General features: G+C 44.3%; 1 protein-coding gene across 5 annotated transcripts in view; it reads left to right on the top strand.

Moving 5' to 3' along the window:
* FSTL4 (follistatin like 4) overlaps nucleotides 1-24,744 on the top strand; it is a 467,332-nt gene that overhangs the window by 69,266 nt on the left and 373,322 nt on the right. The window contains exon 1 of one of the 5 annotated variants that reach the window (XM_074360666.1): nucleotides 23,376-23,597. The exons of the other annotated variants lie outside the window; for them this stretch is intronic. The gene's annotated coding sequence lies outside the window, so the exon portion shown is untranslated. Of the gene's footprint in view, nucleotides 1-23,375; nucleotides 23,598-24,744 lie in introns of those variants that run through there. 5 annotated transcript variants of the gene reach the window in all.

Below are 24,744 nucleotides of genomic sequence, written 5' to 3'. Positions count from 1 at the left end.
ATAAAGTGCTCCTCTGCACTTTTCTCTACTGAAGTACACCATTGCACTCATCATAGTTTGTAATTATTTATTTGTTCACTTGTTCATTATCTGCTTGCTTTCCTAGACCGTACACTCTAGGAGGTTAGGGACCATGTATGTATTGATCAGTATTATATCCTCAGAACATAATGTACCAGTTTCCTGGGGTTGCCATACAAAGTACCACAAACTGGATGGCTTAAAACAAGAGAAACTTATTCTTACAGAGTTCCAGAGGTCAGAAATCCCAGGAGAGACTGGGAGGTGTTGGTAAGGCCGTGCTCCCTCCAGAAGCCCTAAGGAAGGACTCTTCCTTATCTCTTCCAGCTTCTGGTGGCTCCAGGTGTCCTTGGCTTGTGGCTACATCACTCCAGTCTCTGCCTCCATGATCATATTGCTTCCTCCTCGTCTTTCAAATCTCCGTCTCCCTTGCTCTTATAAGGACAGTGGCCACTGGATTTAGGGCCCACCCAGACTATTCAGGATACTCCTCCTCTCAAAATCCTTGGTCACATCTTTTGCCATATAAAGTTATATCCACAGGTTCTGGGGATTAGGATGTGGAAATACTGGTGGGGGACACTAGTCAGCCCAGTGTACCTTGTAAAGTTCCTTTCACCCAGTAGGTGCTCTAAAACGTTTTGAATGAATGAGTGAGTCATAACAACCAGGGCTGCTGTGATCAGAAAAACCTGCCAGCTTGTCTCTGTGCCCCTCACCCTTGATTAGAAATATTTGCCTTCAGGTATCTTTTCCAAGAGGGTGCTGGGCCCGCTGCATGAGCACTTGCCTGTATACCCAAGATGTGTGCTTCGCCCATCATCTGAGCATCATGGCTCTCTCCTGGGGCTTCTCTTTGTTCAGAGACCCTCTGTATCACCCACTTGGGAGGAAAAAGCAGACTCCCTAAAGCAAAGGGATGGCAGATGTATCATTTAAGATTTTGAAAGGAAACAGTGTCCACCCAGATGGGTCAATTGAAAAGGCTTTAATGAGAAGACTACTTAGTGTGGGCAGGAGGGAACATAAAGGGATGATGTGGTCCCCAGTAGGACAGTCTTACCACTCTTAGGACCAAAGACACAGAGGACAGAAGTAATGCTGACAGAGCACTGTGAGAGCTAAGCTATGGAGCTGCCTGGCAGGAGCTATAGTCATAGAGACAATGTCAAAGCAAGGAGGGAGTAGGGAGAGAAGTGCCCAACCTGTCCCTCCTCTATCCTCTGATCTGCTGGTGTTCCCAGTGGGCAGAACCCAACCAGAGCCAGAGGAAAGGGGGCTTGTAGGTGCTGCCCGTAGTCCATAGCTGTCAGTCTCTGGGGCACAGAGCCAGGAAGAAGACAGGACATGGGTGTGGTGGAGAGGCAAATGGAAAATGACCAGCAGGGCAAGTTACCAGTGATGATTCCATTTGAAGGATCAGAGAGTCAGGAGGTAGGAGGGGCTGCTGCTTGGTCTAAATAAGGGAATTTAAGTAAGAAACTTAGAGTTGATGGCTCCTTCCCTCCCTCCCCCACCATTCTTTCCCGCCTTCACCACCCTCCCTCTGTGTAAGCAGGGAGACTTACCTCCATGGTTCCAATGGTTACAGTATGGTTGTTTCACTCTGAGGGTTGGGGACAGCAAGAGCCACATTTGCCAAAGGCTCTGGAGGGTGACGGTGCCTGTGGAGAGCAGGGGCTAAAGCCCAGCGAGGCTGTACAGCCAGCAGGGGAGGCTCCCAGCAAGACCTGTAATTCCACCATGGGTTTCATGGTCAGCCCCTGCCCTACCACATGCTTAGAAAGAAAAAGAGGACTTTAACTTCTGACTTGCAAGTTGGAACCAAGGGAAGGATGAGAACTGGAGTGGTCTTTCTCAGAACAGCTGCAGGCTTGGACTCCAGCAGCTAGAAGGGCGGCTCCAGTTGGAAGCAGATTCCTTGTCTCTCCTGGACACCTGGGCATCTGAGCTGAACCCTCTTTTCTCCCAGCAAAGCACATCCATGTGGCCCTGAGAAGCACACGTTTTACGAAGCTCAACACCTTTACCCCTTTCTCACCATTTTATTATTTTTTTTAATTTTAAAAATTTTTAAATTTTTAATTAATGCGTAATTGATTTACAGTGTTAGTTTCAGGTGTTCAGCAAAGTGATTCAGTTATACATATACATACATATATATTTTTTCTTTTCAGATTCTTTTCCATTATATGTTATTATAAGAAATTGAATATAGTTCCCAGTCCTGTACAGTGGGTCCTTTCTTACCATTTTATTTTGATAACTGCTTGAATTTAGGAAATTTTTTTTTTAATTTACTGGAATAATAATGGAAGTATTAGAAATGGTAGAAAGGATAAGCTACCTCCCTGCAAAGCAGCAAGATAAGAATAGCTTCCTTCTGCCCTTGGATCTTCGACGCATGCTGTTTCATCCCTTCCCGACCTACTGGCAGGCTCTCCCCTCCCTCCTTGTAAAGAGTCGGGAGGCTGGCTTCACTCTGTTTTCTCTCTGATCTTTGTGAGCTCTGTGGCCCATGCTGCCTTTGGGGCAGGATCTCACTTTATGAAACAGAACAATCAGTTTTATTCACCCTGCTCTACATTGTCAGGCAGTTTCTCTTAAGACAGGGCTTAGTTCTCGTGTCTATTGACAGTGTTATGGGAGGGGCACCTGTCCGGTGGGTGAGCTGCCCTGCCCTGGATGGTGGTTGAACCCTGTGTTCATTGTGAAAAACTCCAGAGAGTGGGTGCCACTCCTTATTTTAGGGATCAAGATGTAAAGCAGAGGGTTCCCATCAGCCTGAAGGAGGGTCTGGGAGAGGATGGGGTCTCCTGAGGCTCAGGGTCTGGGGCTTATCCCTACACAATGGCCCCAGGTCTTGGAAAGCTCTGAAGAACTATCATGTTCTTTCTTCACAATGGAACTACCTTTAACGTTTTTGATGATGATAGTAGTAAGTAAAACTTGCTCATTGCAACATTTCAGACCATTCACAGCTGTGTAAAATAGCCAGTGAAATTCCTTTACCATCTCAGCCTACAGAGTTAACAAGTATTCAGAGCTTACAGGGTATAGTTCCAGATTTTTGGATGTTTACATCATTGTTTTAAAGCTGGGGTCAAACCTTTGCACACGTTCCTGTATCCTACTTATCCTACTTTAGAAGGTATGGGAAGTCCTGCTTTCCCACATAATGCATTTCTGAAAAGAAGTTTAGAAGTTAAATATGCAAAAGTAAATAATCAACATACATTTTCTAAGGCAATTGCAATCTCAGAGGTCTAAATTATTCTGGCATCTCATTCACATTCTTACAATTTGTTCTTATACTTTGCAGTTGAACACAAAGTCCTTAAGCTTAAGTCCAATGAGCAGCAAATCAAGGCTAAAGATGGCTCCTTGCAGTGCCCCAGTAATTTCTTTGTTTCTGTTTTATTAGGCATATGAGACCTTGTCTTCTTGTTGTAAATATCAACATTTTAATTTCTCTTATTATTCATTTTAATAAAACAAAGGGCACGACGTGATAAAATAGTCAAGGAATGGTTACACAAAACTGCCTGGCAATGCTCCTTAACGTGGGTGGGGGCTGATGGACAGTGCAGTGATCTCGAATACGCATCCTTCTGCTGAGTTCTGAAGGTCGAAAGCTGGCAGTTGAGTGGTAGCTTAGAGGGTCTCCACATGTGATGCACAGCAGTGTGGGTTATTCAAAAGTTGAAATGGTAAAGTCAAAGATACCTGTATTGTAGATGTCTTCACAGGTAGTGGAAGCTGACTCAGCTCTGTAAGAAGAAAACGAGCTTACTAAAAAGAATCTCACAGAGGTGTGGGGCCAGAGCACTAGGTCTGGAGCTCTGCTTTGAGGAACAGTGGCTAAGCCCTGATGGCAAAACACCACCAGGAAGCCCTAGGGGCTGCTGCTGTCTGTGCTGGGAACTCACTTTTGCTGAAAGCACCCCCGACACTAGTACTGATAGGGCTTCTGTGGCAGAAACTCACCTCGCCAGTCCTCAAGCAGGCACTCTCCTCACCAGCAAAATGCTGCCCCTCTCTGAGCCTGTCTCCTTGCTTCCTTTTCGAAGTCTTGTGAGGTGTGTCTCTTTAGTAGAACTGTATTACATCCCTGCATCCCAGCTATGGAGGAGGCTGGGGAGCAGGATTTCTGACTTCTGCCTTGGGGAGAGGGTATCATAAGACAGGTAATTCTGCAAACATTAAAAGGATGTTCAAAAGCTGTTGGGACTGCAGAAAAGGAGGAGGAGGAGAGGAAGGAGCAGGGGAAGGGGAGGAAGAGGTGGAAGAGGTGGAAGAGAAGGAAGAGGAAGAAGTCCTCTACACAAAGAAATAACTATAGTGGGTTATTTTAAAGTCTGCATAGTATTGCATTTTATGCATGTAATATAATTAATTTAGAGAACCCCTTATTAGCATGCATTCAAGTAATTTCCTTTGTTTTTGATATTAAAAATCATACTACACACACACATATAAACAAAAACATACAAATGTATTTGTATACTTTAATTTATTTTTATCAGATTAATTCTTAGGAGTAGAACGGCTGGTCACAGGCTATTTAAAATCTTATATTTTGATACGTATCATAACATTATCCCTTCCTAAAAGCTTGTTGAAATGCCCCTCAACAAAGATAGGTCATGTTTAAAGGAGTTGTCAAGTTTAGAGAGTTTTAATAATATTCAAATAATGAAAAACTTATTAACACATGCATGTTTTTACATGATAGCTTTAGTGCAGAATATCCAGAATAAATGGAGTGGCCGCTTGCCCTACCAAGCCTGATAAAAGAAAGTGCACTCTAACTAGTCATCTGTGGGGCTATCATTGGGTCTTTGTGATCCATTTTTGTGACATTCTTCGAGCCTTTATGACTATTAAGTCCAGGTTGTTCAACCACTCACAGGGTTGCTGCATATGGTTATACTGAAATGACTTCATGACTCCAGGAGGTGCTGTTTCACCACATAGTCTACGGAAATTTTGCCCCCCTGGAGTTGTGCAGTAGGCAACCTGCACAACATTCCATAGCACCCCTGCCAAGCCAAGCAAAAGGAGTCACCTGCAAATCCTCCCAATACTTCTTTGGGACTTTTAATTCATTTGTCTAAGGCAACTGATTATGAAACATTAAGCCCATTTCCTTTTTGGAGCAGTGAGGCAGCTGTGGTGACAACTCCTAAGTACATAAGAAATGTATCTTGAGTTCTGTGACATTTTACATTCCCCACTCTGCCCAGCAGCCAATGGTTTCTTCTTCCAAGTGACATATTGATTGTACATACATGCAGGGTGACTCTGATTGTGCTCCGTATTTCGAGCTCATCATCTGTTATCCCATTTTTATTGTCATCCTAGGCCCAGACAGTATCAAATTGGAAGCAGTAGTGTAGAAAATTACGAACAAATCAAAAAAGACTACAGCTGTGAAATGAATCAGGCCATCGCTCCACATTTAGTATTTTCCCTGCTTCTTTCTTCGCCCTGTTAGGAGGTCTCAGAGCCAGGAGAGTGCTGGGATAATTAGAGCTCAACTCTGACCTTGCTTTGGAGTTGGGTATAAGGTGTCCTCGAGAACAGCAGATTCTGCTGTCCTAGAAAATGTGTCACATCTTGGAGGCCATGGGGTGGCTCACCAAGGTGTGACAGCGAGGAAGCAGGGATTGACACGTGGTGATTTATGTGGCTATGAGTGGCAATTTCACTCTCACAGGGCACTAGGGCTGGCCCATTCCCCCAGGTTTTATGAGATCCTCATTAATCACACCCCTCCAGGTGGGTCTGTGACCAAGGGAATAATGAGAGGATGCCATGTTGCTAGTTGGCATGAATGTAGGCACAGCTCCGTCAGGGTGGATAATTTCATGCATCAGCAGAGTGAAAAACCTTAATGAATGGCATGTAGGCCAGACGCACCTTGTCACCATGATAACCATAGGCTCTTCTGTCACTGCACTGTGCCTGTTGTCACTTTTGTGTTTGCTTAACATACCTGTGGTGGATGTGAATGGGGCCTGCCTTTTCATGTTAATCGGAAGCAGTGCGGATTCTTTCTTCTTGTTCTAAAAAGTCAGTTTGGACTATTCTCCTGGCTCACTGAGCATCTGGGCAAGGAGACTGGGGCCGGAGAATGTCCCTGTCTTGGGTGCTGACCCTTCAGAGTCCATGGGAAAGATCACCATGGTTGGGGTGGCCACATGGTCTGCTACCCAGGCTCAGCACAGAAGATGGTAGATAAAAGCTTGTTGCTTCCCCTTGTTGTGGGGGCCCCTGAAGCCCCTGCAGCAGAAGGAGAGGGCATTCGCCCTGAGAAGGTGGGTTGCAAGCTGTACTCTGAGCTCAGGCTCCTCCCTGCACACAGTGGGGCTTCCTCAGATGGCCCCAGGGCAGGGGGCCCTCCTTCCTCCCCCTGCCTGGAGTTTCCTGACTTGATTTAGAGCTCTAGATATCCTTTGAAAGCAAAGAAAACTCTGAGGACAGGGCAGGGCTTCTCTTAGGGAAGGGGCTGAGGCTGTTAGGAAATCTACCAGGGAAATCTCATCCCTCTCCATGGTTACAAGATAAGCTTCACACATCTTCTCCGCTGACTTGGGGTTAGGGAAAATCTGATGGGCTGGCCACAGACCTTCCGCTCTTTGACTCTCATCTCCCCATTTATGTACTAACTCATCCAATCAACAAATATTGATAGACTATACCTCAATTAAAGAAAAACCAAATATTTATAGATCTATTGCCACACTAGTCTACGGATTGAGGACATAGTAATGAACCAAATGGATAAACGACCAGCCCTTGTGGAGTTTACATTTCAATGGGGATAGAGAGACAAAAGCAAAATATAAAGTATGTTGAACAAAAATAAGTGCAATGGGAGAAAAATAAAGCAGAGGAAAGGGACAGGTCATGCTGGGATGGAGGGGGGAGTTGAGGTTTTAAGTAGGCGGGCCAGGAAAGGCCTCATGGAGAAGCAGAGCCCTGTGGAGCAGGGAGCCCAGTGGGTGTCCGGGGAGGCGTCCTCAGGCAGGAGTGTGCCTGGAGTTGTCCACCAGGCCAGTGCGGCTGCAGCAGAGTGAACCCGGGGCAGAGAAGGCAGACACAAGTCAGAGAGATGATGCGCTGATTGTGTAGGGCTTATCAGCTCTGATGAGGACTTGGGGTTTTCATTGGAGTGAAATGAGAGGTCATTAGAGGAGGGGGTTAAGAAGAGGAGTGACATGGTCCAACTGGTATTTAAGAGGAAGCTCTGCTGGGTTGCGGGGAGGGAAAGCAGGAGCTCATGAGGCAGCTGGGAGTTGGTGGTGGCCTGTGCCCTGCTAAGGTGGCTGTAAAGGCAGTGACACTGTCTGGTTTTGGATCTGTTGAGAATGTGAAGCTAAAAAGATTTGCTGATAGATTGGATTACAATGTGGGAGAAAGAAGACAAGCCAAGGATGACTCCAGGGTTTTGGACTGAGCTGAAAGGATCTGAAAGAATGGAGCCTCCGTGATTGGATCTAAGGAAGATTGAGTGGAGCAGCTTTCGAGTAAGAAAAGTCAAGAATCAAATTTGAGCCCATTAAGTTTGAGATGACTTCAAGTGGATGTGCTCAGGGTGCTTGATACAGGAGCCTGAAATTCAGGAGGGAGGTCCAGGCTAAGGACACAAGTTTCAGAGTTGTCACCATACATGGGTAATAAGAGCCATGCAGTGAAGAGCTAAACATAGTGAATAAAGATATTGAAGAGCAGAGATCCCATATCTAGGACCCAGAGCACCCCAATACTTGGAGGTGGGAGACGCAAGTAGGAACCAGCATAGCAGCCCAAGCAAGGATGGTCAGGGAGGGAGAAAGAAACCCAGAAAGACTGACATCCCAGAAACTGAGTGGAGGAAGTGTTGCGGAGGCAAGGGTGTGATCAGCTGTGTCCAGGTCTTCTGATTACGACTGCAAAGTCATGAGCACAGGGACTCTTTCCTATTTTATTCTATGCTTCTTTATATATATATATATAATATATATATATTTTTAATTGAAGTATAGTCAGTTTACAACGTTGTGTCAATATCTGGTGTACAGCATAAAGCTTCAGTCATACATGAACATACATATATTCATTTTCATATTCTTTTTCACTGTAAGTTACTACAAGATATTGAATATAGTTCCCTGTGCTATGCAATAAACTTGTTTATCTATTTTATATATATTAGTTAATTACTGCAGATCTTGAATTCCCAATTTATCCCTTACACTGGGACCTGGCACATAGCAGATGTTCAACAAATAATTTGTTGAATGAATAAGTAGGTCAAGTAGGATGAAGACTGAGAATTCGCCATTGGCTTTAGCAATGTGGAGGTCTTGGGTGACCTAAAAGAGCAATTTCGGTAGTGTGGATGCGGGTGAAAATCTGTTTAGGAGTGGCATCCGATGGAGAAGGAGTACAGGTGCAGGCACAGGACAGAGAACACAGAAGTGAGCTTGTAGCTGGAGAAAGTATGGTGTCAAGTCCAGTCCATCCTGTCACATTATTGATAGGGTCCTTGTCCAAGAGCCTGGCTTTCAGTTGTCACTGCAGCACCCCCACCGAATAAAGTCCAAACTCTTCTGCCACAATCCAGCTGCCACCCATCATTTCATCCTTGCTTTTTGCTATCCTTCTAATACCTTTCTATTTCAGCCAGACAATGTAGATCCCAACTGTGCCCCTTAAGAGCTGTTTAACTATGAGCAAGTCACTTAACCTCTCTGAGCCTCAGTTTCCTCATCTGTGTAATAGGGATAATTACTATATTTGCCTCATGGGGTGGTTAAGGGAATTAAGTGCTAGTGCTCAGTTGGTATCCAATAAATATCTGTAAGTTTTATTCCTGTTTTTGCACATTTGCTGGTGCTAGTTCCACCCCTCTATAGTCTATCTATTAAAATCCTCTCCAAGACTTTCCATTCATTTATGCATCATCATCATCATCATCATCATCATCATCATCATCATCATCATCATCATAATAATAGCAAACATTTACACAGGGCTTACTCTTTACTAAATTAGTACTTTATACTTATGCACGCATTTAATTCTCAGAGCAGCCCTGGATGGTAGGTTGTGTTATTGTTCCCATTCTATAGAAATGAAAATTGAGGCACAGAGTGGTGTGATGTCTTGTCTCTGGTTGCACTGCTCTCAGGCAGAAGAGCCAAATGGTTTCATTCATCTGCTATTCAGTAAAGCTTTGTCAAGTGTTTACTGGGATCCAGGCCCTGGGCTGGACACTGGGGATTAGATATGCAAAAAGCTCTGTCTGTTTCCTCAAGGAGCTCACAGCATGGTCTCCCTGACCACTTAGGGCCTATGCACATCTTTTTAACTCCTGCAGCCCTACTGCGTGTCTCACTCAGGCTGCTGAGTGTTACCCTACCATATGAGTCTTCAAGCTCCTTGAGAGTGTGCTTCTGCTCTGGAACCTTCGAGTCCTGGAATATTAGTCTTGTCTTACATATCACTAGGACTCAGTAAATATCTTCTATGAAACAGCCATTTGTCCTCACAGCCTCTCAAGGTTGTTTATTCATTCATTCAGCACTTATTTATTGAGGGACTATTATGTCCAGGTGCTGACCTGGGCTCTGAGGAATCGGTGGACATGACAGAGTCCCTGACCACGTGGTACCATGCACTGTGAGGTGACATCATACTGTATGGGTATACTGCCTCCTTCCCCCAATCAGGGTCATTCACACCCACAGCAGGACCTCTCTTACCATTTATCTTAAGTTGGACTCACTTGGATTTTGTTGAGGGAAGAGAAGTAGGACTATTTTCACTCTTTGTTTCTGCAAACTCAGGAAGGAGAAGCCAGGGGACTTTTTTTTCTTTTTAACATTTTTTATTGATTTATAATCATTTTACAATGTTGTGTCAAATTCCAGTGTTCAGCACAATTTTTTAGTTATTCATGGACATATACACACTCATTGTCACATTTTTTTCTCTGTGAGTTATCATAACATTTTGTGTATATTTCCTTGTGCTATACAGTGTAGTCTATTCTACAATTTTGAAATCCCAGTCTATCCCTTCCCACCCTCCACCCCCCTGGTAACCACAAGTCTGTATTCTCTGTCTGTGAGTCTATTTCTGTCCTGTATTTACGTTTTGTTGTTTGTTTGTTTTTGTTCTTGTATTTTAGATTCCACATATGAGCGATCTCATATGGTATTTTTCTTTCTCTTTCTGGCTTACTTCATTTAGAATGACATTCTCCAGGAGCATCCATGTTGCTGCAAATGACATTATGTTGTCGGTTTTTATGGCTGAGTAGTATTCCATTGTATAAATATACCACATCTTCTTTATGCAGTCACCTGTTGATGGACATTTAGGCTGTTTCCATGTCTTGGCTATTGTAAATAGTGCTGCTATGAACATTGGGGTGCAGGTGTCATCCTGAAGTAGATTTCCTTCTGGATACAAGCCCAGGAGTGGGATTCCTGGGTCATATGGTAAGTCTATTCCTAGTCTTTTGAGGAATCTCCACACTGTTTTCCATAGTGGCTGCACCAAACTGCATTCCCACCAGCAGTGTAGGAGGGTTCCAGGGGACTTTTAAGGAGCTGGTAGTGTTCCAGGTCCACATGCTTCCCTATATACAAACAACAGGCATTTGTCTTTCAGTCTTTTCAGACTAATTGTAGGAGCAGTTGGCTTACTTCACATCAGGACCACCATTATTGAGCATATATACATTGTGCTCTCTGGAGGCTATCTTGTCTTCTCTGACCATAGGAGTCCTATTGAATTTTAGTCGCTCACTCCCTTGGGGAGCTCTGATCCTCAGAGTACATCATGCATATGACTCATTATTGAAGCCTCCTGAAACCAATGAATCCTCACTTTCTAACTGCTTTTAAATGTAAATTATCAGGTGACTGCTTTCCACTCCAACTTAGATGTAAAGAACAGATGGGATGGCAGTATGATGTTTATAGTCTCCTTCTAATGATTTTTTTAAAAAGAGTAAAATAGACAAGAGATCAGTAAAGCACCATGTAGAGGAACCATTTATGCCTTTTCCCTTCACCGATGATGGTGCAATCAATAAGATGTTCTAATGTCTGGAGTCTTTTGTTTTTAAATGTATTGTATATATTTTTAACATATAAAACTAAGCTTTTGGTAAAAAAGGCAGTGCTCCCCATCTCCTAGGGGAAGTCTGTTTTCAGGCTGCTTGCTGTGGAATATGAGCTGCTCTCTGGAAAGGATCAGCCAAAGAAAGGTAGCGGAACAGGGCATGAGGACCCCTGTGTACAGTTCTTTCCTCAGTAGCATGTCTGACATAGCACACATCTCAGCCGATGTCATCTGTGTCAGGCCCTCCCAGCTGGTGGTGTTCCAGAGGATTTGTATTGCTACTTGCAGAAATCAATGAGTGGACTTCTACTTTAGGGAGATGGAGCAGACAGATTTCCCCCTATTCGTCCCACTAAGTTCAACTAGAAACCCTAGACATTATAAACATAATAAGACTCTGAAAGGTGAAGAGAAAAGGTAGACCTAGTAAGGACTTCAGGATCCAAGGAATGTCACAGTGGTGAGTCGCCTGGGTTTACTTTTTGCCTTATATGTGCCAGACTTGGCGGTAAGAAGCCAGCAACCTGGAAATGTCACCAAGTACAGACAAAAGAACCCCAACAAAAGCCTGCATTCTCTAGCCGACACACCAGGAAAGGGTCAGCTTAGCAAGACAGAGCACTTTTAGACAATAACCAATCTACTCTAGGCACACTCCACAGGAAAAAACAATTGCTCCATCCATACACACATCAATAAAGGCCAAGCAGGAAGCCTAGATTTCCACCCTTGCTAGACTGTAGTGAGGTTCCTCAGTGTCCTTACCAAAATGGTGTTAGAGACAGTCAAGTAAGGAACCTGGGCTTCCACCCTTACCATCAGGGACAAGGAGCCCCTCCCTTTTCTTGCTGAGGTGGTGCCAAAAGAGGCCTAATAGAGTCACAACTCTCACCACTACCCCTCTTGGTAACAAGGCTGCTCTCCCTCCATTTCCCACAACCCCATGGTGTCAGTGGAGGCCATTTGGTGAGTAGTAATGAGACACTCCTATCCTTCTCCCCCAAGGAGGTATCAGTGAAAGCTTTGTAGGCAGATAGAACTGCCACCCCTGCGTAGCCACAACAAGGAGTCCCCACCCCCCTAGGGAGCTGAGTAGAGAACCTGGACTTCCACTGCCACTTGGCAGTAACAGGATGGCACCTCTCCTCCCTCTGTAGGAGCAATGTCAGAGGAATCTGGCTAAAACAGATTTCAATAAGATCTAAGTGTGTTAATTAACTAGACTGTGGTAATCATTTCATAGAGTATACATATGTCAAATCATCACATTGTATGGTTTAAAAATATAGTATTTTATTTGTCAGTTATACCTCAATAAGTCTGAAAACAAATAAACAAATAAGATCCAGAGCCTTCAAACATAGTATCTAAAATGTCCATGTTTCATTAAAAAATCTTTCATCATACAAAGAGACAGGAAGATCTCAAACTATGAAAACAAATCATAAATGCTACATTGAGATGAATGAGATGTTAGAATTATCTGATAAGATTTTAAAGCAGCCATCTTCACAATACTTTACTAAGCAATTATGAACACACTTGAGACAAATGAAAAGATAGAAAGCCTCAACAAAGAAATAGATGTAAAGAAAATTTTAAAGCTGATAAGTACAGTAACTGAAATAAATTTAATGGATGGACTCAATAGCAGAATGGAGGGGATAGAAGAAATAATTTGTGTAACTTGATAGAACAGTAGATTTCCCAATGTGAACAACATAGAGAAAAATAGGCTGAAATTAGCAGAGTATCAGGAGCCTATGGGACTATGACAACAGCTCTAACATTTTTGTTACAAGAGTCCTGGAAGGAGAGGAGAAAGAGAGCAGGACTGAAGAGGTGCTCAAAGAAATGATGGTGTAAAGCCAAATCAGGTAAAAGACCTAATTTATAGATTCAGGGAGGTTAGCAACTACAAGTAGGGTAAACCCAGATAAATCCACACCAAGACACATCATAGCCAAACTTCTGAAAACTAAATACAAATCAAAAATCTTGAAAGCAGCAGCAAGAGAGAAATTACACTTTATCTATATGGCAAAAACAATTTGAATTACAGGGCTTTTCCATCAGAGATTATAGAGGTCAGAAAGATGTGGCACAACATTTTCGAACTAATAGGGAAAAAACCTGTCATCCTCAAATATTATATCCAGAGAAAATATCTTTAAGGAATGAAAGAATAACCAAGGTATTCTTATGAAAAGGAAAGCTAAGAGAATTTGTCTCCAGAAAAACTGCTCTAAAAGAATGTCTGAAGGAAATTTTCAAAAAAGAAAGACAATAACAAAAAGGCATCTTAGAACATCAGAAAGGAAGAATGTAGTATAAACAAAAATGCAGCTGAATACAACAATTTTTCTTCTCCTCTTGGGTTTTCTAAATTATGTTTGATGTTTGAAGCAAAATTGTAACACTGTCTGATATGGTTCTAAAAGTGTGTGGAGAAAAGATTTAAGACAATATAAATGGATGGGTAATGGGATATAAAGGAAGATAATGTTTCTATACTTGAAGTAGTAAGATTATGAAGCCAGTAGAATACAATGTTATATAGAGATGATATAATACTTAGAGCAGCCCCTAAAAATCTCTATGTATGAAGAGACACACCAAAAAATGCTACAGATAAGTCAAAGTGGAATTCTAAAATATGTGTGAGTAACTCATAAAGAGGCAAGACAAAGAAAACAGAAATGGAAAACCAAGAGAACAGACAGACAACAAAAATTAAAGTGATAGCCTCAAGCATTAATATGTCAACTAAGTGTAAATGGTCTAAATACAACAATTAAAAATAGATTTTCAGAGTGGAATGAAAAACATGCCATTTAGAAGAAACTCACTTCAAATATAGGAAACATAAAGGAAAGTTGAATGTAAAAGGATGCATACATTAATCAAAAGGAAGTCAGAGTGGCTATATTAATAGCAGATAATGTAGTCTTCAGAGCAAAGAAAATGTCAGAGACAGAGAGACATCATATGATGATAAAAGGGCCAGTCCACCAAGAAGAGAAAACAACCCTAAATGTGTACGCATCAAACCACAGAGCTGCAAAATATGTAAAGCAGAAACTGAGGACACTGAAAGAAAAAACAGACACAATTATAGCTGGAGATGTAAACAGCCCCCTCTGAATAATTGATAGAACAAGTAAACAGAAAATCAGCAAGTATAGGAAACTCAACATCATTAACCAACATGATGTAATCAACATTTAGAGGAAACTCTACCCAACAACAGCAGAATACACATTGTTTTCAAGTATGTACAGAAAACATATACAAAGACCATATCCTGGGCCAAATTGAAAGTATATACAAAATCATTATCAAAGTTATGTGGAAAGATAAAGGACTGAGAACAGCTAAAACAATTCTGAAAAAAGAACAAAATGTGAGGAAACACTTCCCAATTTTAAGACATATAGCTACAGTAATCAAGACTGTGTAATATTAGTAGAGGAATAGACACATAGATCAATAGAACAGACTAGAGAATCCAGAAATAGACCTTCAAAATGTGACTAATTATTTTATTTCATTGTTATTGAGATAAAATTCATATAACATAAAATTAACCATTTGAAAATGAAACCAATCAGTGGCATTTAGTACATTTGTAATGTTCTGCAACCACCACCTCCATCTAGTTCCAAAACATTTTCATCATTCCAAAATAAAACCCCATACCCATTAAGTGATTACTTCTCACTCTTCCCTCCAACCACCAATTTGCTTTATGGATTTACTTATTCTGAATATTTCGTGTAAATAGAATCAGACAACATGTGACATTTTGTGTCTGGCTTCTTTGCCTTAACACGTTGTCTTTGAGGTTCATCCATATTGTAGCATGTATCAGTACTTCATTCCTTTTTATCACTGAATAATATTCCATTGCATGTGCTTTCCACAAGTTGTTTATCCATTTATCTGTTAATAGGGTTGTTTATAAGTTTTTGCTGTTGTCAGTAGTGCTGCTTTGAACATTCATGTACAAGTCTTTGTTTGAGAGCTAGTTTACAGTTCTTTTGGGTATATACTTAGAAGCAGAATTGCTAGGTCATGTAGTCATTCTATGTTTAATTTTTTGAGGAACTGCTATACTGTTTTCCATAGCAACTGAACCAGTTTACATTTCCACCAACAATGTACAAGGTTTCCAGTTATCCATGTCCTTACCAATACTTGTTATTTTCCTTAAAAAAAAAATCATTATAGGCATGTTAGTGGGCACAAAGTAGTATCTAAATTTGATTTTGATTTGCATTTCTTTAATGGCTAAGATAGTTGAGCATCTTTTCATGAGCTTTTTGGCTTTTTATATATCTTCTCTAGAGAAATGTCTATTCAAGTTCTTTGTGAATTTTTAATTGGGATGTTTGTCTTTCTATTGAGTTGTAAGAGTTGTTTATACATTTTGAATATTAGTCTCTTATCAGATTATATGATTTAAAAATATTTTTTCCATTCTGCAGATTATCTTTTCACTTTCTTGATAATGTTCTTTGATGTACAAAAGTTTTTAATTTAGGGAAAATCTAATCTGTTTTTTTCTAATCTTATCTGTTTTTTTTTTCTTTTGTTACTCATGCTTTTGGTGTCATATCTAAGAATCCACTGCCAAATCCAAAGATATGAAAATTTACCCCTATGTTTTCTTCTTAAACTTTGTGGTTTTAGCTGCTATATTTAGGTTGTTGATCAAGAGCCATGTGAGGGATCCTCGTGGTGGTAGAAAGTTTCTGTATCTTGACTGCGTCAATGTCAATATTCTAGTTGTGATATTGTACGATAGTTTTGCAAGGTGTTATGGTTGGAGGAAACCAGGTAAAGGATACACGTGATCGCCGTATGTTATTTCTTACACCTGTAGGTGAATCTCCAAGTATTTGAAAATAAACGGTTTAATTAAAAAACCAACAAGTGCTACATCATTTAATTTTTTCCATGTATAATAAAACACTGCAAGCCTGTGTGCGACAAGTGAGCACACACGTTGGTTAGGGAGAGGTCAGATGAGGACACTCAGGATTCCATCATTCAGTTTCTCTCTTGGCTGAACAGCACTGACTGCTGGGATGGTTGAGATCGTTACATTTTAAATTGCTTTTCTTCTTGGTGAAATATGTTTGATTTGTGCCCATAATAGATCGTGTTTAAAGACTAGAAACATAAGGAACCCGATGATGAAATACAAGATAATTAAGAGCAAAAAATGGTAAGACTATAATCCTACTTCAGAATTACCTTCCCCAATCTGTAGATTGCATTCATCTGATAACAAAATCCTTATATAGAACATCAAGATGTCTCTGGTACTTCAAAAACAGTGTTAAGAAGAGAAAATAGAGTGACAATTATATCCAATTTGGCTTTTCATTTATTGAGAATAAAGGGTCTATCCATACCCACAATGTGTTATTTGCAGAGTGCTTGCAAATAGCGGCCTGAAATCTGTCCCCTCCTGTCATTTATAAACAAAACATAGAAATTATAAAAATAAATCAGGGGCGTTTTTAGCATAAAATTCCGTAATTTCAGACATGAATTCTTGGAAAACAGTTTTTGCTTGTACTGGTGCTGTGTCGTGGAGTTAAATCCCAAAATATTTGTAGTATACATCCAGTCCCCAAACCAGATTTGACACTATATTTTAGTATATTTATTTAGTATAATTTAGGAAATTATGCTTTCTCATATAATTTAAAGAAAGGGAAACATGCATTTGCTGTTAAATGATGTGAAGTAGAAATCTGTAGTGACTCTATATTATGAATATTATTAATGAATGCATTAAAACAAACTGTAGAATACAGTATTTAAATGATACTCTTAAGTGATTTGTTTGAAAGTTTACATCACTTCTTTGTCACATACCACAAAATAACCAGTTTAAAATTTTTGAAGAGGATTGTAGTGAAAGGCGTTTGCAAGTCACACACGGCTAGGCTGTGCCGTGGGTGTGCATGCATTTGTCAGCTTTAAAGCATCCTGTACACACCAGCTGTTATGCTCCCACTGGCACTTCTCTAGGGCATTTAGGAAATGAGGGTCCTGGTTAATGACATGTACTCCATAACTGAAAATTCCCCTATGTCTGAGCACTGGATTGGTATCCAGATATTTCAGCCTTCGACTAGCCTGGGGTTCTAGGACAAATAAAGAAGGATGGTGACAATATTAATAGACACGTGCCTCCCATGGTGAGTGTCTAAAGCCAGTCAAATAATGCATCAGGTTTTTATTTACATTTTAGCATCTTTCTCATTTGGTATGTTTTTCACTCTGCATAACAGAAAACCCCAAGTTGATTGATTGAAGTCACGAGGAAACTGGAAATCCCGAGGTAGGGCAGCTTCAGAGTTGTTTATTTCAGCAGCTCATTTCAGCAGGTCATGAAGGTCCTAGGTTCCTTTCCCTGTTCTTCTGTCATTCTTGGGTCAGCTCAGCTGCTCTTGGAGTCACGTGATGGTGATCATGAGTCTAGGGATCCCCGAAGTTGATGGGGGTATCAAGAGAGAAAAGAGGCACCATCTCCTCCTGTGCATCTCATCTTCCCAGCTGACTTCTTCTCACCTCTCCTTGCCCAAACCTGAATCCCCCGCTCACCCCTTAGCCAGTTCCCAGCAAGAAGAATGGAAGCTCCATGATCTCCTTAGGCTGTGCTGAACAGAACGGACGTAGCATAGGCAGAGAAGAAGAGGGAGAGACGCCGTGTTTGGTTTTGCTATAATAAGGGTTCGTGATGAGGACAATTAAGTAAATACACCAGTAGGTTCCGAACAAAATGTTCTCCAGGCACCAATTTGTAGAAGGTGAATTCTGAGATCTGTATTAGCTGCCACACACAATTCCACTGTGTGCAGCTGATGCAGAATTGCACAGTGACTGTGAGGGCAGGCTCCGAGTCACATCCTAGCTCTGCCATTTGCCAGACGAACTGCCTTAGGTCAGCTGTGTAACTTCCCTGGGCTTAATTTATAAAATGAGGACCTAACAGCATTGTTGTGAGGATGAGGTGAAACAGTACGTGTGAAGGGTTAGGCCTAGTGCCCAGTGCCTAGTCAGCAGTCAGTAAACCAGTTCAATGCAGGTGTGATGCAGTGGTAATGATAACAAACTAGACATAACAAGGTACCTCTCAACAGCTAAACAGCTGTCTTCCCTGCTTTCACTCTTCCCACCAGCCACTATCCCCTCCACCCATCTATTCCCCTTACAGCATCCAGAGTGATCTGTTAAAGACATACAGTAGGTCATGTCATTCTCCTGCTCGGCGCCCTCTCATGGCTCCCATTACATCTAAAATCAGATCTCAGGTCCTGACTCACCACAGCCCCTCGGGCCCGATGTGGTCTGGCCCTTGCCTGGCGCTCTGACTTCAACAGCTCCACCCGGATCCCACTGCTATGTTGCCTGAATCACATCAAGCCAGTTCCTACATCACATTTTTTTATGCCTGTTGTGCCTTCAGCCTGAACACTCTCCCTACTAGATCTCAGATCTTGCCCCTCATTTATTCATGTCTCTGCTCTAAGCACCTCCTCAAAGAGAACTTTGTCAGCTGCCCTCTTAAAAACAGTCACCGCTCTGACTTCCAGTTACTCCTTCTATTAGTCTGGATTGTCTAGAAAACAACCTGAGGCGAAAGTTTATGTACTAACACTATCGAGGAGGAATACTGTCCCAGGGAAGCCGGAACAAGGAAGAAGAAAGAACAAGTGCTGAACGGGCTCGAGCTTTGTAATCAGTGTAGCTGAGGGCTTGGTCCGCAGGGATGTCCTGAGATGGGAGCCAGGGAGCTCTGCATCTCTGTCCAGACCATCCAGGGAAGGAAGAGAGAATTGATCTGCTGGCTCCCTCTTGGACCCCATCACTGGTCAAGTCCACCCCTCAGGCAGGAACTCTCCCAGGCCAACCTCTGTGATGTAGGGAGGAGCCCCTCCAGGCAGCCTCTGGGGAAGCCAGAGCCTCAGGGGTCTGGTCTGACCAGTGCATAGGCGTGGAGGCCAGTGTCTCCTTGTCAGTTGGTACCACACGTGGGACTAGTGATCCGAGCTACTGATAGTAACAGCAGTGGGGTCTGGCACTAAGACTGTGCAAGTAGCATGGAACAGTTGATGGGGCTCCTCTGGCCAGGAAGCAAGGCAAGCAGCGAGAGCCCTGGTGGGGAAGGGGGCGGAGAGGTCAGCATGGTTGCTCAGATTTGGGTGGTATATAAACCAAGTCCAGCACCATCTTACACATCCTCATCTTGTGTAGTTCTGTCCATAACACTTAAGAGGACCTGCCAGAATACTGCATATTCATTTGAATGGCACAGATATTCTCAAGAATGGAATCTCTGTAAAGTAGGAGCTCATTTTTTTGAATGATCTCTGTTTCAGATTGTCATGCTGTTTATCTCTCTATACTAATGCGTGGAAAACAGGATCGTGACAAAAACACTCCTTTTGAATAAAGAAGGTTGGCCCCTCCCTTGGTTCTCCTCCTACTGTGCTCCCTCTTTCATCCGGCTCCCCCTTCCTAGTATGAGTGATGCTTTGTGGCTTGGAGGCTGGGCCTTCTCATCCCAGATTCTCCCTGTGCACATGGAATTCTGAGAATAGCTCAGCTTCGTTTCCTCTTGTTATCTGTGCCTTTCTGCGGCCCTTTGTGCCATCAATCTCAGCCCTGGGAGTTAGATGGGACTTTTGTCTCTGAAACAATACCGTGGTGAAGGGTTTTGTTGTTCACCTCCCTCTGCTCTCCCCATTCACAATTCCCTTTTCATTGCTGCATCTTCTCATCCATCCCACCGTCTTAATTAAAACTACTCTACACCACTTCTTCATGGCCTTGAAAAATTTCCTCAATCCGTTACCTCTAGAATGAATACCTTATCTCCATGCTGGCTACTTTTCTCCCTAAATCAGAGTTTAAAGCAGTGATTTCTGAGTGTGATTTTAGGTCTGGAATTTTGAATTTGTCACCTCCATGGGCTTAATTTCTAGCTGACAGTGAATCATCACTTAAGACATCAGCATTAACATTAGACTTAAAGGGAAACCTTTAACATCTCAGCTCTACATCAGAGTAGTCCTAACTTCCAGCAAAATAAAGGCATCAACTTGTAGAATTGAAAATGGCCCCAGAAGTTCATTGAATATGACCACCTCCCACTCCACCCACCCCCAGCCTGCTTTTGATAGGGAACAAGCCTAGAAAAGGGGGGACTCAATCAGACCCACACAGACAGAGAGGGGCAGAGGCAGGAGAGGGAGCAAGTCCTTATGTCTCTCCAAGTCCAAGGCTCTCCTAAGATCCAGACTGCTTCTTTAATCAACTGCATAGTTTGGTTTGAAGATTTACTAAGACATTTTTGGACAGGCAGCAGAACATTAAATTATGCAAGACACAGGAAGACAGTTCCCTGCCTATTCCCACCTTCTCACAGGACCTCCCAGTCTGGCTTCTAACTGGTATTTCTGGGCACTGTCTGATCAGCCCAGGGTGCACCTGACCCATCGCTAGTGACAGGGTAACTTCCAGTAGAATCTGGAGGAGGTCCCCCGCTTCCTTCTGACCCCCACAGCTATGTGCCATCTCTGGGTATATTGATATGCAGCTGCAATCTGAAATGACCTATAGAAGGCACATTACTTGGCAGCAGTTTTGGGTCATATCGTTGTGTTTTTGGTAAGATTAAAAATAGAAAAAAGTTTTAAAACTGGTAAAGTAAAATCCCCAGTATATATTGGGGATTTTTAAACTTCTTGATCTTATTTAAAAAAACACACTGATAACTTTCTTTTGTGTGTCTCTGAGTCTGCCTGCCTAAATCACTCATCAATAACTTAGAGTGGGGGTTAGGAGCAGTAATCAGAATTTATGTTGCCTTTTAACTTGTTCTTTCAAGCTGACTGAATTGTATGATTTCAAAACTTAGCCAATTCTTTTTTTCCTAAGCATCATAGTTGGCTACAGAGAATCATCAGTATGCTTGCAAGTTCTGAAACAGGGTTTCAGGCAAATTCTGAAATTCTCTGTGTAAAATCTAGCCTATTTTCCAAGTTGGGGAGTATTATTAAACCAAGAATTGCCCTGAGAGGTGAAAGCACAGAGCAATTCAAAGAGGTGTCAAGGTCTGCTGCCATCTGATGCTGCTTCCCTGAAGGCTTGTTTTATTTCGTCATTCACACTTCACCTCTTTATTCCAAGGTGACTTTTAATTCCAGTCTTATTTTATGCACAGTAGTCACAATAGCTCACTTCAGATGTTAGCATTATCTCTAAGGGATATTCCGTACATCTGATTTGCAGCAGCTACATGCCCCTCTTTTTTGGGAAGCAGAGGAAGTTTGTGGAAGTCCAGTGTCTGTTCTTTGCATTTAATGGAGCTATTTCTAATCTTGGTTGATCTACAGACTCTGATTTACATATGACCCTGAGTTATTAAACCCCCCTCCCCCCGCCCAAGGCCTGCCTTGGTTATGTAATAGAACCACTAGACTGAGTCAGGGAGTTTGTGCTCAAGGCTGAGAACAGAAACTGGCTTTTCCAAACACCTGACAGCCTGGGCAGGAAGCTGAAGCCAGCCTCTGGGCTCTGGGGCTCCATCTTGACCACCAACTTAAAATTAAATTTCAGGGGGAGGCTCAGCATGTTTCCAAAACTTCCTGCTTCCTTTTATGCCCTGTCTTTCTTTTTCCCCAAGACAGAAAGTGCCAGTCCTTTCCTGACCCAGCTTAGAGAATCTGGCCTCAAGCCAGCCTTGGGTTCAGTCATGGGTGGCCTTGGCAAAGATTCATGGTCAATTCTGAGAGAGTATCATGCCTTCCAAGGCCAGGGGCACTGATGGTGGAGTAGACTTTATCCTTCTGAGCACAAATCATGGTATCTATGGGGGAAAGTCACAGCAGACCGAGACCTGGAAGTCACCCAGGTTTCTTACAAGTCCTTATTTTACAGACCTGGAAACATACCAATAGCAGAGATATGACTGGCTTTGGGTTACAAGCTGTGCAGCAGTAGAGGGAGTGCTGGATCCCAGAATAAAACCTGTGTGAGGGCAGGGACCATGGTGGCCCATCCACTGCTGTCTCTCCAGCACCTAGTACAGTGACTAGTAGATAGGAGGACCCAGTATTTTATCCGCTGGAGGAAAGAATAAATATAACACCTCTTCCTCCGTGTCAGCTTTTATTATTCTTCCCGTTCTCCTGATATTTAACTAACCGTAATCTCAGAAAAGGCCCTCTGCCCCTCCTCCAGGCCAGAAAAGATCACAGGGGCATTGACAAGACACTGTTCCCCTAAGCCAGAAAGTCACCTGGTGCTCACACAGCCAGAGCAGGAGACTTTCCCCCTGAAATTTTCCTGCCCATCAGTTACTACCAGCTTGGACTGGCTAGAGTCTCCCTCCTAAATTTGATGCCGGATTGGAGCCACAATATAACCATTTGGGGGAGGGGGTGGCCCTATTTGTTACAAAGTTGTTCCAGTTTATTTGGGCACCAAGACTGATCTTTAGGTCAATTAATAAAAACAAAATGATCACTGGGCTGTTGTCTCCAAGAGTTGTGGATATTCTTCTGAAGAGGGATCTAGAAAGGTTTGGGAGCCTCAGGTCTGGAGGTAGGTCCTTGCTTCCTGTCTGGTTCTAAAGGAAAAGGGACACTCTTGTCACAGCTTGGCCAGGCTAGGCAAATGTCACCCTGCATGCCCAGGATTTTATAGGATTCTGCAGTGAGAGAGGGCAGATTCAGAAGAGAGAAATGAAAACTTCGTTTTTTCTCAGATTGTTGGCTCTCAGCGAGGGGGAGTGTCACTTGACTTCACCCCCAGGGACAGCTCTCTTGGTGCGGGGTACTTGCTCGCCTGGGCTGCACAAGCTCTGACCCCTGATTAAGACCAGCAGCGCATGTTGAAAGCACAGCCTTGGGGAACCCCTCCCGGCAGGAGCCGGGAGGAGCCGGGAGGAGGGGTATTTTGTGTGGTGGGAGGGCTTGTCGCCTGCCGGGCTCCACACGAGCCTGGGGCGGGAGCGCACCCCCTCCCCGCGGCTGCTGGAGAGAGTGCCCTGGAGCGCAGGGAGTCCTCCCAACCCGCGTGCGCGCCCAGCTGCTCCGCGCACCTGCCGCGGGCCCCGTGCGGGTCTGAGCGGCGGGCGGGCGGCGCGCACAGGTGGCGGCGATTGGGCAGGCGGGGCCGGGTGGGTGACGTCACGGGCTCCGGTCCCGGCGGCAGAAATAGGGCAGCCGCGGCGGCGGTGCTACAGCAGCGGGGCAGAGGCGGCTCAGAGAGCTGGAACCGCGACAGCCTTCAGCTCGCCCAGGACCCGCCAACAGCCGGAGAGACCGACCGAAGGACGCGGGGCCGGGTCGCCGCCGCCACCACGGGGCGCTCCCTCCAGCGTGCCGAGTCCGGCCACCTGGTCTTCACCTCGGCTCCGGCCGCCTCAGGTACGCGAGCGCATCTTCGGAGCGCGCCCGGGGAGGACGCCAAGCTGCCGCCGCCAACCAGTCCCGCTGCGTCCTGCTGGGGTCCGGGCGCCCGCGGCCCCGCGTCTCGCTGCAGGGCCCAGCCGGGCGCTCGCTCGTCCTCACCGCCGCACCGGGAGAGCCAAGTTTGCCCGCCTGCCGGGAGGCGGGCACGGGACCCCGGAACCCGGGTTGGGCAGGGCTACCGACGCCAGGGCCAGGACTCTGGGTAAAGGCTGGGGCGCCAAGGCATGTGGCCCGGGTCTGCAGTGGGGACCGGAGTGACTGGGGTGGCGGGCGGAGCGCGGCGCAGAACCACTCGGGCCGAGCCTGCAGCAGGCGCCGGGTTCCAACAACCTGCAGTTAGCTCGGGCTCCGGACGCCGAGCGGCCTCGTTGAGCCGGACGCGCGGCAGCACCTGGGCTCGGACCCGTGCCCTTGGCCTGGGCTGGGGCACGGGGCGGGAGTCCTCATTACCTTCTCCCTCCAGGTTTGCAAGGAAACTTGCGTCTGCTCCCTACAGCTGGAAGGACCCGCGAGCCCCGCTGGCCCTCACTACCCCGAGGGCCGCCGCGTTCAGAGCTTAGCATTTGGGCTCAGAGGCGGAGGCAGGGGAAGGACCTGGGACCCTACACGTCTCGGGCAGCCCGCGCTCTCCTTCGGCCCGCTGTTCCAAGCGATTGGCCAGTATTACGTACTGGGGAGTCACTAGTGAGCAGTTTGTTTTGGTTGGTGATGTTCAGGCAAGGCACTTGGTCTTAAGAGCTTGTAATGTGGGTGAAATCCGCTCTTCTTTGCGCCAGCAAAAAACAAACAAACAACAACAACAACAACAACAAAAACTATTCCAAGTTTTGGGGAGACCTAGGCGACCCAGGCAGAGCGCTCCGCTTTGGGAGCGTGTATCGCCTCGAGTTTGGGGGCAAGCTCTGCGCGAGCCTTCGGGGCTCCTTTCAGCTGACAAAGCGGTGCCCGGAGCGTGTTCGCCAGAGGCCTGCCACCTGAGAACTTCGGCACCCTCCCCTGTTGGAGGAGCAGAAACCTGCTGGAAGCAGTAGGGTTTCTCACAATGCCTAGAACGTGGAGAGCATCCCGTGCAGCCGTCGGCCTATAGAAGTTTTTGGGGACC

Source organism: Camelus bactrianus, chromosome 3 (genome assembly GCF_048773025.1).
Source record: "Camelus bactrianus isolate YW-2024 breed Bactrian camel chromosome 3, ASM4877302v1, whole genome shotgun sequence".
In the NCBI taxonomy this organism is placed as follows: Eukaryota; Metazoa; Chordata; class Mammalia; order Artiodactyla; family Camelidae; genus Camelus; species Camelus bactrianus.
This window is presented reverse-complemented; position numbering and strand designations above follow the sequence as displayed.